At 42.5% G+C, this 13,637-nt stretch overlaps 1 protein-coding gene across 4 annotated transcripts in view; it reads left to right on the top strand.

Annotated features, from left to right (window-relative positions):
• NDST2 (N-deacetylase and N-sulfotransferase 2) overlaps positions 1–13,637 on the top strand; it is a 111,885-nt gene that overhangs the window by 34,652 nt on the left and 63,596 nt on the right. For all 4 annotated transcript variants that reach the window (XM_071748204.1, XM_071748198.1, XM_071748200.1 and 1 more), the window contains exon 3: positions 8,716–8,789. The gene's annotated coding sequence lies outside the window, so the exon portion shown is untranslated. The remainder of the gene's footprint in view (positions 1–8,715; positions 8,790–13,637) is intronic.

The raw sequence follows: 13,637 nt of genomic DNA, 5'->3' as shown, positions 1-13,637 counted from the left end.
CTTTGCTGATACATGAGGACCACTGGAAGAACTCAAAACAGTTCTTCAGGTCACTTATAACAAAAAACTGACTGTCTAGATAAAGCTGTGAAGAGAACACCCCACAACAGCATGTCCCAGATGCAACAGGAAATTGAGGACAAACTCAGAATGGAGAGGTGGTGGGTTTGGGTGGGGGAGGGAGATTTAAATGTGTCCTTCAGGACAGAAGCTGTGTAAAGAATTGAGAAAGAAGTAAGATGGCAGCAGCAGCAGCAGCCAGGATTTGCAGAGCTTTTCAGTCCTTTTGTTTGGTTATCTTGCATAAGTGCTTTAGCCAGAGACTCTTTCAGTAGCTGCATGGGGCCAGCCTGGAACACAAACGTGCATGAATCCAAATGTAATGTCCCTGTTGAGCACATTCTGGCTGTGACAGCTCAAGTTATGAATGTAAAATAGTAGGGGAAGGAAAAAAAAAAAAAAAAAAAAGAAGTTCAGGAGATGACCAGGCCTGAAATGTTAATAAGAACTGAGCCGAGGTGCTCCCCGCATTTTAAGTCTCACCACTTCCAGGCTTCATTTTGCTGTTCCTTGGAAAAGCAGCTGTACCCCCTTTCTCTGTGTGTCTGAGAGATTCAGCTGAATAAATGTAACAAAACTTTTACTGCCACAGGAGCTGCCGCCCAGGCAAAGGGGGGATGCTAATTCTCAGCTCCAGTTTGTGGGCAGTGCTGGACGCAGAGCGTGTCCCCATCGGTGGCTTCAGCCCATGGGCAGCAGGGACTGCTGCAGCAGCAGCTTTTTCCTTTCAGGCAGTTCTGTTTTCTGTAGGGCAATAATCTTTCCTTGATTCCTGGTGTTCAAGAGCCGTTTCTTTGTCTTTCCCCTGGGGAGGACTGGTGCAGAATCCAAAGGATTTGCTCCCCCTCCATATCAGTACAATGCTCACAGAAAGGGTGGCTGTGGGACAGCTTCTCTTGGGGACTGTGCAAGCAGGGAAAGAGCTTTTCCCACTTTTATTGCATGGCAAAGAGAAGTTGCAAAGTTTATAACTTTCCCTGCTTCTCCAGCCTCCTATTTTCCCGGGTCTGTCCTCTTTCTCTCTTTTTCCAGCCACCTTCCATCTCTTGTTACCATGGAGAATGAAATGCCAGTTCCATTCAAGCTGTCGGCTGAATAGGTTTTGAGGTTGATGGATGGTGAGAATCTCTTATCCCTCCTTCTCCAAACACCGCCCCTGCCTGGTTCTTGACATTTCACTTGCCAGAGACTGGCAGTCAGTGAGAGGGAGCTGAAAAGGAGGCTGGCAGTGTCCTGCTGAGATGCTCTTTCAGTTCCCTGGATGAAATCGGCAGCCGTGAGAAGGTCTTAAGGGCTTTGGTGCACAGCCTTGTCCTCACGCTGGCTGAGGCATGAATGCTCACTTGAGTGCATGCTCCTGCATCCCCAGAGCACCCAGGGGAAGAAAGATTCATGTCAAGACTTCTGCTCATGGCTGTGTTTCAAGGGGTGATGTAATCTCTGCAACGTAAAGGAAAAAGGTAAGGAAGGAATAAAAGAAAAAAAACAACCACCACACACTCTAGCACAGGCTGTTTGTTTCGTATTATACTTCTTTTAGGCTTCATCTGAGTGCCACATCCACACAAGAAGTGGAATTTCTTTGCAGGAGTCTGTGGTTAGTAGGATTCTAAGAGTTGCTGGATGCTCTGGTCGCCTCCACGCCGTGTTGTCAGTGCTGTCAGAGCAGCTTTCTGAGCCAGGTACCTTTTAGCACCAAATGTTCTCTGGCATTGTGGGTCTTGCCAGGCCCAAGGTTGAAATGGGATGTTGGGGACACTGCTGAAGTGCATGAAATGGAGCTACAAAGCAGAAAAAGCAAAATGATAGCACTGTAAAATGGCACAGAAAATATTCTTTTGTTGTGATTTATTAATTTTGATGCAAGATAACGGTGGTTTTAGAGGGGATCAGGAGTATTTTCAGCTTATGCTGAAAGGCTTAAGCTTGTCCTTTTTCCTGGAGGGGTTATTTTGATTGATGACCACTTAATAGAGTTTGGGAGAGGTGAATACTTGGCATTGTTTGATAGGTATGTGTATTTTGCTTCTGGAAGTAATATTTAGTAAATTTTATGACTTTAGAATTTAAATTCAGACATCTTTTTTCCAACCTTCAAGCACTCCATCAACATATACTCGTTGGGAGAGGGAAAGTACTTTTTTTATGAGCTTTCAACTAAAACCTGCTGTGTCAGGAGCACCCCAGCCCAGGAATTAATACCCTTGGTATACTTCAGCAGGTGGCATTTCAATTTGTTTAAGGTCAGATGTGGAATTTCTTCTGGGTGCTTTTGAAAAGCTGTGCTTGATAAGTGATTGTGACTTTTTTTTTTTTCCCCAGTGTGCCTTTTCAGAGCATTGCACTGGTAAATATTTCCACACCTTTTGCACGTTCATAAACTTGCTAAACAAATCCATCTTTCTACACTGCCACCAGCAGCTTTTGCATCTGTCTCAGCTCCTCAAGAGTTCACTTTCCATTTGATGTTTTATGTCCTGTTTGTTGTTGGATTGTTGTCTTCCTGCTGGAGTTTTCCTACTGTGCTGTGGCTTTTCCTGTTGTGCAAACCACTTCCAAAATGCTAATATGTTAGCTGCCTGGCCACTGCTGTGTTAAAAGGGGGTTTTGAACTCCTGCAGCAGAAAGGCATGTGTGTTTGTCAGTACAGACAAAAGGAAAGTGGATGTATGCATGTGAAATACATTAAAAAATACCATCCCCTTCCTTAACGAGTTTATTGTAGAGACTGTAGCAGTGGTTTTGTCCCCAAAGTTAGGGACAGTGCTCACCTCGGTGGCCTGGTTACCCTGACTTTTAGTAATAAGGGGTAATATGCAGGACTTTGATTTTCCTCATTTGATCCTGGTTGGCTGGGGTACTGCAAACTTAGTTTTTTCTAAAATATACTGCACCAGCAGCTTCTTTTTACCAGAAATGCTCCTGTCAGATGGAGTTGAGAGAAAATGATACAGGGAGGAAAAAAGCAGGGAAGTCCCTTGGGACACCAAATGATTCTGCAGTTCAGGCTTAGCTTGGGTTCGTGTTACCATTGGTAAGGGATGGGGGGAGAGTGAGCAGCTGTTTTCACTGGTGATTTTGAGTGACCTGCAGCTGCATCAGCATGGAGGACTGTGTGTGTGTTTCCATTTATTCTGTAAACCTGCTGGGCTTTTTTTTTATTTAGATATTGCTGTGTCTATGAAAAAAAAAATATGCTCCTACCTGCTCATGAGTTAGCCTGAGATGAAATCCCTAGTCTTCCCTTCCCACTCTTGTTTGTGGAGATTGTTATGCTAATAACTTTAGAGGTTGTCAGAAATTTTTCTGGGTGTTTTTGACAGGTTTCAACTTCTAAAGAAAGATCTTCCAGTTTTCTACATGAATATATTTAGGTTCACTTTGCCATCTGAAATGCCACCTTCTCCCCACCAAGATCAGCCTTTACTTGACTGGGGTTTTTTTTTCATTTTTGTTTTGCTTAATAGGAATTGGACCTAACCAAAATAACAACAGTAAACTTTATTATTGGGTCAGATCTGGTATCTTCTCTGCTTCATTCCGTCTGGTCTTTGGTTAAATTATTTGTGGAAATTTTCTTAATGCCCCACTCATTTTAGATTCAGAGTTGCAAAATGCTGCTTTTGTGACTGCTCCACCTTAAATGTCACTCAGATGTTTTACAGGTTCTAAGATTTTAATGAATGTACTGTGGTCAGTACTATTAACCTCCAAATTTTGCTTTATTATATCTAGAAATATCTCCTGACTTCAGAAATGTGATGGCTCCTACAATCCAGTGATCCTTCCTGGTGCATGCAGCTCTCCTACAGTGTTTTTTTTTCTCTCTTATTCTGAAGGCTGATTGCTGCTGACATGGTTTAGTAGTATAGCACTGTTTAGTTTTTTCTAGAGAGGCAAAATACCACGAATTCCCCAGCTGTGAGAATCCTGAAGATTTTGCTTTTTCCCTTCAATTTTGCTTATGGAGTGTACTGCTCCTATTCATTCTGCCTTTTGAATTCTGCTCACCTGAGACCCATCCTTTCTACTGCAAAAAACATAAACACTACAAGCAAAATGCAAACACCCATAGGTTAAGTGATTTCATGTCAACTTCAATTATTTATTCAAATCTAAGCTTTCTGTATATGTGTTTTTTCTGAAACATCTTTTCTAAGCCTGGAAAAAAAAATGCAGCAAAACAAAGGAATTTCAGAGTGGCAATGTTGTCCTCTGCCAGTGCTCTTTCCCAGCATTGTGCCCATCTGCCTGGAATCTTTGAGGACAGGAATGGGCTTTATAGGTGGATGGCATTTTTTGGCAAAACAAGGGCAACAGGAGAAACACGAGCAGATAGTGACTCTGTATTGAGCATCTAGGGGGGGCTGAAGGGCACCTTCCTGACATGCCTGCTGTGGCACCCAGGGAAGGAATAATTCTGTGTTGCTAATTAAGCCCATGCAACAGATTGCTAGCTAACTTTTTGTTGGATATATTTAAATGACATGTCAATTAATGCTACAGCTGGTTTGAGGAGAAGTAAAATAAATTTGTCAGATAGATGATTCTAGCTTTCTTGTTACCTGTCACTATAGCATCTTTGACAAAGGGTGCCCAATCACATAGAGAAGTTACTAATTCTGCAGAAGAATACTGAGCTAATTGAATTATAGTGAATAATGAATTATTGCACTAAGGCTAGGAAAATTTGTCTGGTAATTTGACTATTCTTTGTTTGGTTATTATTTGTAATCCCTGGTTTTGTTTTTTTATTCCTGTTTCACTCAAATTGTCCCATAGTGGAAATTAGGGTATCTAAATTATATTGTGAGCATTATCTGGGACTTCTATCTCTGTGTCCTTTTCCTTCTAATGTTCTCTCTTCCATAAACATGTTCCTCCCTGCAGTTTTTCCCTGCTGTACTTAAGCCACCATCATTTTTCCCTCCTCCTTTCTCATCTGAACAGGAGCCAGTGTCTGTAATTTTCTTTTCTTGCCCTGAAGCCTCCTGGCTGCTTTTTGCCTGCAGGCAGCTGGAGGAAGACCCAGCTCTTAAACCTCCTTCTGTTTGCTAAATGTTTTACTTCACCTTTTCCTCGGTGGTTTTCAGGGTTTCTGTGCAGGTCTTTCCCAGGGGGTGCAGCATGGAACTGACCTTCTTTGCTTCAGCTCCATTCCTGGCTGGGACTCAGCTCAGTGAGGATGGCCAAAGCTTTGGTCACTGCAGCTGGGAAAAAAATAAAAAGCCCTGAGAGGAGCAGCAGATTGAAGCTGTCTGCCCAAGGATTTACAAAGACAGCTTTTCACTGATTCATACTTTGCAAGTTATCTTTGTAACCTTAAAGTCTGTAAAATTAATTTTAGTTTGGCTTTTGCAAAGGCTTCCTAGCTGGTCTGGTCAGGTTTTGGGTTTTTTTGTGTTTTTTTTTAAGCCCTTTATTATAGGCTGGTCTGTATGCAAAGAGTGAGCATCATGTTCTCCAGTTGCTCACTCTGTTATCTCAAGTGTCATTTACTGGATTCTTTCTACCTTTGCCTCCTGTAAAATGTATCCTGAATTACAGGTGTGTATTAAATTCAGCATGTTGAGTGTGTGAGGGATGGGATGCATGGGGGGATTTTAATGGCCATATCCTCAGTCAGAATATTAAAATCTATGATGTCAGGCATCTAAACTATTTTCCAGTGTATTGAGAGTGCTGGGTTTGTAAGAACAAGTTCCAGCTGAAACAAGTGCTGGGTTAGCACACCAGGAGATCACATCCCCTCCCCTGGCAGAGGGGCTGCTCCCCAACCCCTGTGGCTGCAAGGGAAGAAGCTCAGGTGTGCAGTGTCACTACTGTCACTGCTGCTGTCAGGAATGGGCAGATTTCAGCAATTGCTACATTCTTGTGAGGGTTTCACTGGAAAAAAAACTTGGCAGTTTCAGGTACTGTGCATTTGCTTTGGCCTGTAATCCCTGTCCAAGTCACCCCGCTGCATCTGATGCACTTTACACTTAAAATGTAAAACTACACTTAAAATTACCTTGGTTGGTGTCTAAGGGTGATTTTCTGCCTCATTTTCTGTGCCTTAAACATTGTGGTCATAGTATTAATGCTTGCATTATCTGTAGATGTAGAGCTTTAGATTCTCAGAGCCAAGGCTTCTTATTTATTTTCTTCATTTTACATTATGCATGGCAACTCAAGTTCCTCTTGCTGTGCTGTAACCTAAATTTGGAACACAACATCAAAATGAAAAACTGTAACCCAAAATACAGCACGGGAGGCATGACAAGAAGTGGTATTAATCTCTTTAATATAAAAACCTTGGATTCCTGAGTAGGTGTTTGGTGTCAGTTTACTATTCCTGGTCTTTAGGGTGAACTAAAGTGGGATGGAGTTGAATTTGGGTGTAACATGAGGGATTTCCCTTAGAAATGAATGGATTTGTGTAGTGTTTGCCTCAAGGGCAGCTGCTGGCTCTTTCAGATTTGTTCCTTGCAAAATCCTCCCTTCAGTCTGCTCCAGATTTTTAGTGCTCTGTACCAGCACAGCCCTACCCAGGGTCAGGTTAGCTATTGCTGGCTCTGTGTTGCTCTTCCCAGCTCTGATCCTGGATTTTAATTCTGTCAGCAGAGCAAAAAGACAGAAGCAGAGGAAGCGATACCTGAAAGTGGTGTTTGCTTCTGCTTTAAATAAAACTCCACATTTTTCACAGCAGAGAGAGGAGGGCACTCCAGGGAAAGCTTTTGAAAACGCTGCTTGAGTTTCACTCTTGTTCCAGGGGTTTGACTCCTGGAACATACTCCAAGTCTGGTACAGTTTGGAAGTCGGGATGAAGTCCCAGCTGCATGCTGTCAGGTGCCCTCACCAGCCCTAAATCTGACTGACTGATAAGAACTGGTGAGGGGAGAGTGATAAGAGGTGGTGGGGAAGTTACCTGGCTGGGAACAGCCAGGGATGGAGGGGCTCCGACAGTTGCTCTTTGGAGGCAGTGTGGATCTTTTCTTCACCCAAATGTGGGCTTTTTGTTTGTTTGTTTGAGGAGGTGGCTTCTAGTCCCATCTTCCTGTTTCCATACTTTACCTAAAACCTGTTTAAAACGTGTGGGGTTTGTTACTCTGGATCAATGGATAGAAATAACACAAGGCCTTACATCTGCGAGCAGCTCTGCCTGCCTTCTGCTCTGGGATCCAGGCACCTCAAGGACAGGTGACCAGGAAAACTTGGGTGTTCTCGGAGGTAAAACTTCTAAATTCTTTTGTAATTAGTCAGAAGCTGTTTCCTCTGTAGTTACAGTAAAACAACGTTAGCTTTTTCTTGTGAAGGCCGCACAGGCCTTTCCGAGGCCTTCTGAGGCCTTCCAAGGCCTGGATTTCAGGCACTGTAAATTGCAAGTAGCCTTTGTAAGCATGATGGGTTAATTTTTGACTTCTGAATTACTGTGTAGGCTAAATTTGGCTTTTCTTCTGTTTATTTTTTCACAGCTAATGTCATATTTTCTGTGAGTACATTCTTGAGGTAAAAAGTTATCCCTGCAAAGATCCTGGGCCTCTGTGCAGCCGGGTTTGTGTGCTTGGGGTTTAGCCCTTGGGTTTTAACATTTGTGTGTTAAAAAAAAGCTGAATTAGTGTGTTAATGCTTGGTTGAAGGCTATCTTGAGTGGTGTCTGGCCAAGCTAAAAACAGTGTTTAGTTCAGATATTGTCCCCTGGGATGAGAGGGCAGATAGTGAGGGTACCTGACTGCTGCTGAGACCACCTCAAGTTGCTCCAGGGGAGGTTTAGATATTGGGCATTAGAAAAACCTCCTTCACTGAAAGTGTAAAAACACTGGAACAGGCTGTCCAGGGAGGAGGTGGAGTCACCATCTCTGGAGGTGTTTAAAAGATGAAGATTTGGTGCTGAGGGACATGGTTTCCTGGTGTTCCTGGTTGAACTGACGATCTTAGATGTCCTTTCCACCTAAATGACTTTATGCCCCTAAGGGCTTGAAAAGCATTTTTCTGTCCTTGGGCTGTGGTAGTCTACAGAGAAGGAATTACCCCAATTTGTTAGCTGTAAAATCTGTTACCATCTTACACTGACATTTTTGTTTCCCGCAGCTTGATTTTGCTATGTTTGTTCTGCTGGGTCTTCAGGAGTGTTGTGTCATCTTTGCTCACCTAATAAAGCACCTCACTGTGTATTGGTTTTCTGCTTTCACCTGGAATCCCGTGGTCTTCGTAGTCCTTGGTTTAATTTTTCTGCCCAAGAGATACAATAACATCTACCAGGCTGAGCAGCAGCACTGCTGAGCCTCCTCTTTCCTTCAGGAGCTTGTGACCAGAGAGTAGTCAAAGTGGCACTGATGGTTCTTACTAACCTAGGAAGAAGGATGAAACCAAAAAAGAAATCTGACTGAAAAAAAAAAAAACCCCAACAGTATACCTCATTTGGAGTTCCTCTTGAATCTTTGTATTTTATTTGTGACTTTGAGTAATTTTTAGTCAGTTCAGTTATTCCTGTTCCTAGCCAAAGGAATCACTAAAATCTGTGCTACTTGGATTTCCTGAGCTGAAAACTGTAGTAGTTCAGGTGCTGAAGTGGGTAAGATCCACTGGCTGATGAATGTTGGCAGCTTGGAAAATATTACTGCCTTACAGTGTATTTATATTTGTGTTCATACAGAACTACTTCTCTCTCCACAGGTTCATGGTGCTTTCACTCAGTCTGCATCTGGGACAGCACAGCTCCTTCTGAGACAGCACAGACACTTCTGGAGGTAAGAAAGAATTGATATGAAGGAAATTTTTGGCCTGGGTAGCATGGTAGACAGAGGCACTGGGAGAGAATTTGTGTTTTGTGGTTCTTTGTCTCAGTATGTTGGTGAAACTTAATACGAAATAAATCTTTGGTGACTTGGGACTTTAACCTTTATTTACGTTGTTACAATTTAATACTTTATGCTTTCTTGATTGTGTTACTTCTGAAGTGCCATGAAGTCAAAGGAATCAGCTGAACCTGAGCAGTGACTTCAGGTTTTCAGTCACTTTGAGTTTTCTCATGTATACTCCTTGAGGTGAATTTTTTTTCCCCCTTGGAATTAGAACTGAATTATAAAAATATTAGAATCTGTGCTCAGCATCTGGCTTCTAGCACTGTAAAATGGTACTGTAGTGAAGTACATCCACACTTATGGATATTTACAGGTGGCAAGACTGAGATACAGAATGAAAATTAGTTTATTAGTTTGAAGGTTACTCTAGGATATTCATTTTAGCTTTTCTGTTTTGTCCAATATGCTCTTCAAAGATTGACTTTCTGTATCACAATGATTCAAGGAGCTGGGTATATGAAGATGAAGCAGTCACCTTCTCCAGGGTGCATCAGCAGCTATTTTTGTCACTAGCTTGCTGTACTTTCAAAAGCAAAAATGTTCATTTTGCTTCAAGTGGCTTTATCCTTCAGAGCTTGGGGTATGATTGCGGAAGATAAGGTGCTGTCACAAGTTCCATCCTATGGGCTGCTTTGATGTTAGGAGCTGGAGCCAACTCTAGAGTGTCAGAACAATAGATCTAATTTCTCAGCATCACCTTCTGGGAGCAGTGGTAATAAGAGATTATAAACTTGTCATCTCCCAAGTATTCCTTCATCCCTGCTAGCTCCTTATCAGCTGCTGTGCTGGACTCCCTCCAGCACCAGGAAGCATCTTCCAGTCCTTTGGGAAGTGCCCATTTTGAGTTTCTGTGTGCCTGTCTGGTTAATGAGGTTGTTTTCAAAGGAGAAATTTAGAAAGGAAGAACTTAGAAAGGAAGAATTTAGACAGGAAGAGTGCTTAGGCTTCTGGGTTGGGTTTATATGCAGCTCTTTGTGTTTAATGTGTGTCTTCTGCCTCTTTCTGTAGCTGGGGCCAGGCACCAAGAAGTGGTTCTTGTGAGGTGACAGCATTGCATCACCTGGGACAGGGATTGCTGAGCTGACTGTGACTGAGCTGGCACAGTTTGAAGCAGGACAGGATATCTGTGTTAAATTTCCAAGTTTTATGTTAAACCTGATGTCACTTTTCAGCAGGGATAGGCTCTGTAATCTTCTTGTTATCATGCTCCAGGGGCATACAGGGACAGCAGCATCTCTGCTTGGTCTGTAAGGCTGACTGCTATTTTAGGAGGAAGTCTGTGCTTTCATCCAGAGACTCAGGAATACTTCTGAGATCCAGAGCACTCCAGAAAAGTTTGGAGGCATGTGGATTGCAAGTGAGGGGAATACAAGTGAGTGAGCCAAACCCTGAACTTGGTAGGAGGGCAGAGATGAATGAGGAGCTTGAATCCTGGCTTTAGTGAATGGGTATGGAATGGATATCTTCTGAGGGTATGGATACCCTTCTGAGGGTATCTTGGGATCCTGGAGCCTCAACCTTCCCACAGAATTGCCATGTTGAGAGGAAATGAGTATGATTCCCTTTCCTATCTCCCCCTTTGTTTCTGTACTCCTTTCTTTTTATTTATGATCTTTAAAGAAACCACATTAAAACCCCTCACAGATTTTCATAATTTTTACAAAACAAAAGGGAGGTACAAAGGCACCTCATTCATCACCTTTTGTCACCAGACTTGATTTGACATCTGAGACTACAGAGAAACTTTGGCAAGTGCAATGATTTCCCGTGTGGGGGTAATAAGAGAGAAAAAAGCTGTCAGTTGAAAACAGCAGGAACTGCATTAGCAAATATAAATTAAACAGATGGCTAAGATACTGCAGCTGTCGCATAGAAGCTCCAGGAAGATCTTTAGCTTGGAGCTGCAGGAGGCTCTTTTAAAAGAAAAGATAAAAACAACAACAAAGCAGCAAACTTGAGCACGAGGAAGGAGACAATGGAGCCATTCAGATGATTATTCCGATCTTACCCAGTGTTGGTTTTTTGGTTTCCTTCACATTTTCAGATCTCAGAGTAATCACATAAAACAGATCATGGTACAGATTTTCCCCTCATGGGTTTGTCTGCTGGCTTAGAGGTCCTGTTCTGTACTTGTGTGGGAGACACTGGCTCTTGGCACATGCTCTGGAAGGTGGGGAGAAGTGTAATTCTGATCTTCAGCTCTTTCTCTGCTGCTTCAACAAAAACTTTTCAGGAAAGAATTGTTTAACAATAAAATGCTTGTGGGAAAGCAGTGTTGCAAGTGTTAGGGTTTTGGTGGTGCACCTGCATTTAAGGTGTCTTGTATCTTCAGACCTGGTTTCAGCTTAAAAGTGATTGTTCTTTTCCTTTGTGAAAGAAGTTATAAAAGTGCTCCCAATTATGTTCCTTATATTAAAACACAAACATATGTTTAAATGAGGACAAATTGGAGTTTTGGTGCTGTGTCTTAGAGCCCCAAAGGCAATTAACTCTCCAATGTTGTGTCTGTAATGTATTTCCCTCAATTAGGACTAATGGTTTGTCACAGATACCTTCTGCTAAGCAGAGGCTGTTCTGCTGCTTTTCTTGTGAGGTGATGAGGATGTGAATTCTGATAGAGATGCAGCTGCATCTGTAGCCTGTGTTTTACATCCAAAGAAATAGTGTGCACAAATGAATCCCTGGCCAGGCTGATGGATTTCCCAGAGTTCTGCCTTTTCTGTTTGGTTTTTTTACCACAAAAAAATTCACATGTTTATGGTTGACTTTTAAAATAATATTTAATATGCAAGAAATTCTGGATCTTAGTTGTACTACAGCTGGTTGTACAAAATGAGTGTATCTTTAAGTCTGCTTTTTTTTTTCCCCAAATTGTGTTTTTCCTTTATAATGAGTATCTTTAGGTGCAGTTAAATCTAATTCTAAACTTCATCTGTGCAGACGATTTGAGAGCTACAAAGCCTACATATCAAAAAATTAAATCTTGTGTTCCTCTGTATTTATCTTTTCTTCCATCATCCCAATAAAGTTGGAATATGTAAGCCCGAGCACTTTGAAAGTCAGGGAGCCTCCACTCTGCTAGCACTAAGGAATTCCTCCTTGAGATAGAAATGCTCTTTTCTGGATGAATCTTTAACCCATCCTAGACTTTTTCCTGATCTTACTGATCAGGACACAAATCCTGAATGGCATCAAAGGTAAAAAGTTGAGTTTATTTGTATGAGCTGGCTGAAAACATGTAGCCTCAGTCTTGCCATACTGCTCAGGATGCTCCCAGTCTCTCTGAGTAGAAGTGAGACAGATCCTCAGCATTCAGCTGCATTTCTTTTGTGGCTGTGGCTTGGTGTTTCAGTGCAGAACAGAACAGGAGGTCATGCCAAGGAACTGTTGTTTCTGCACTTGAAATTTCACTTCTGCAGAAACTTCAGAGCAGTCTGAAATTCCAGAAAACTAGAAGAAAAAAAGCCTCAGCCTGAGTTGTGTGCCTTTTCTTCCTTTTTTCTTGTTTAAGTGAAGCAGAGTTGGCCTTGAAGTGTACTTGAACTTGAGCATGATAAATGTGAGATATCTTTGTCAGTGATGGAGGGATGTTTCAGAGGAGGTGACCTTCCACTGGGAAGCCTGGCCTCCACCTCCACATCTTCTCTCCTAGGCATTTGCTCCAAATGCTTTGGCTAAACTTTGCTGGCAGGCTGTGCTCAGGCAGGGAGCTGTTGTGTGTGAGCAGGACCCAGGGCAGGCAGGAGGATTGGGCACTGAGCTCTGCACAGGCCCTGGGAGAGAACCAAGGGATCATCAGGGGCTAAAGAGAGATGAGAGGTCAGAAGGGAAGGGGCTAAAACAGAGAGCTGAGTGGAATGGGAAGAAACAGAGGGGCAAGATAGCCTCACCCTTAAAGGTGGCTAAACTTAAATTTGCCTTCTGAGTATCCCAAATGAGCTTTTCCAAGCAGAAATGTAGGTTTTGCCTAATGGCCATACTCTGTCTTTGGTGTTCATGCAAACCTCCTAGTGATACCAGTGGAGGATGGAGAGGGATGTGCTTGCTGGGGTGGAGGGACAGCAAGTGAATGCTCTCTGCCCTTTGGCACAGAGATAGTGGGGGAAAAGTCTTTCCAGTTTTTAAAAGAAGGCTGTAACACCAATTTTCATGTCATATCAAGTGTTAATATCAGACTCTCATTGATTAGGAACAGCTGCTTACGTGCAAAGTGTGTACTAGTGGAAAAAGGGAATGTGATCCAGCTTTTTTAATGCTCTCTGGACAAGAAAATGCTTCTTAAATGGAAGCAAGAAAGCCCAGGCTTTTGGTGGTACAGCTTTGGTCTGTAGCTCAGCCAGTGTGTAAAAAAACTTGTGTATTTTGGTTCTCATTTAAACCTTGCTCTTTTTAAGCCCAGTCCAGACCTACCAAGTCTGGTTTTTAGGTCAGTGCTATAGAGACAGGTACAGCAGTGACTGGGAGAACGTGTAAGAGTTATAATATTGTTGAGCGTTTCATTTCAGAGGTCACAGAAATAATTCTCACCTGTAGCAGAACAGCATAACACAGCAGGTAGTCCTGGTACTTGGGCTGTGTGTTCTGGGGTGCTGTGTTGGTAAATAATAGGTTACTGATTAATTTACTGTGGCTAGGCTTTTTCTGATTTGTTTCAATAGCAAAGAAGATTGAATTTCATGTTTTTGTTTTAAGGTAGATTTAGCTTTTTCAGGTGGAAAGCAACTGTATACACCT

Source organism: Heliangelus exortis, chromosome 7, assembly GCF_036169615.1.
Source record: "Heliangelus exortis chromosome 7, bHelExo1.hap1, whole genome shotgun sequence".
Lineage (NCBI taxonomy): Eukaryota > Metazoa > Chordata > Aves > Apodiformes > Trochilidae > Heliangelus > Heliangelus exortis.
This window is presented reverse-complemented; position numbering and strand designations above follow the sequence as displayed.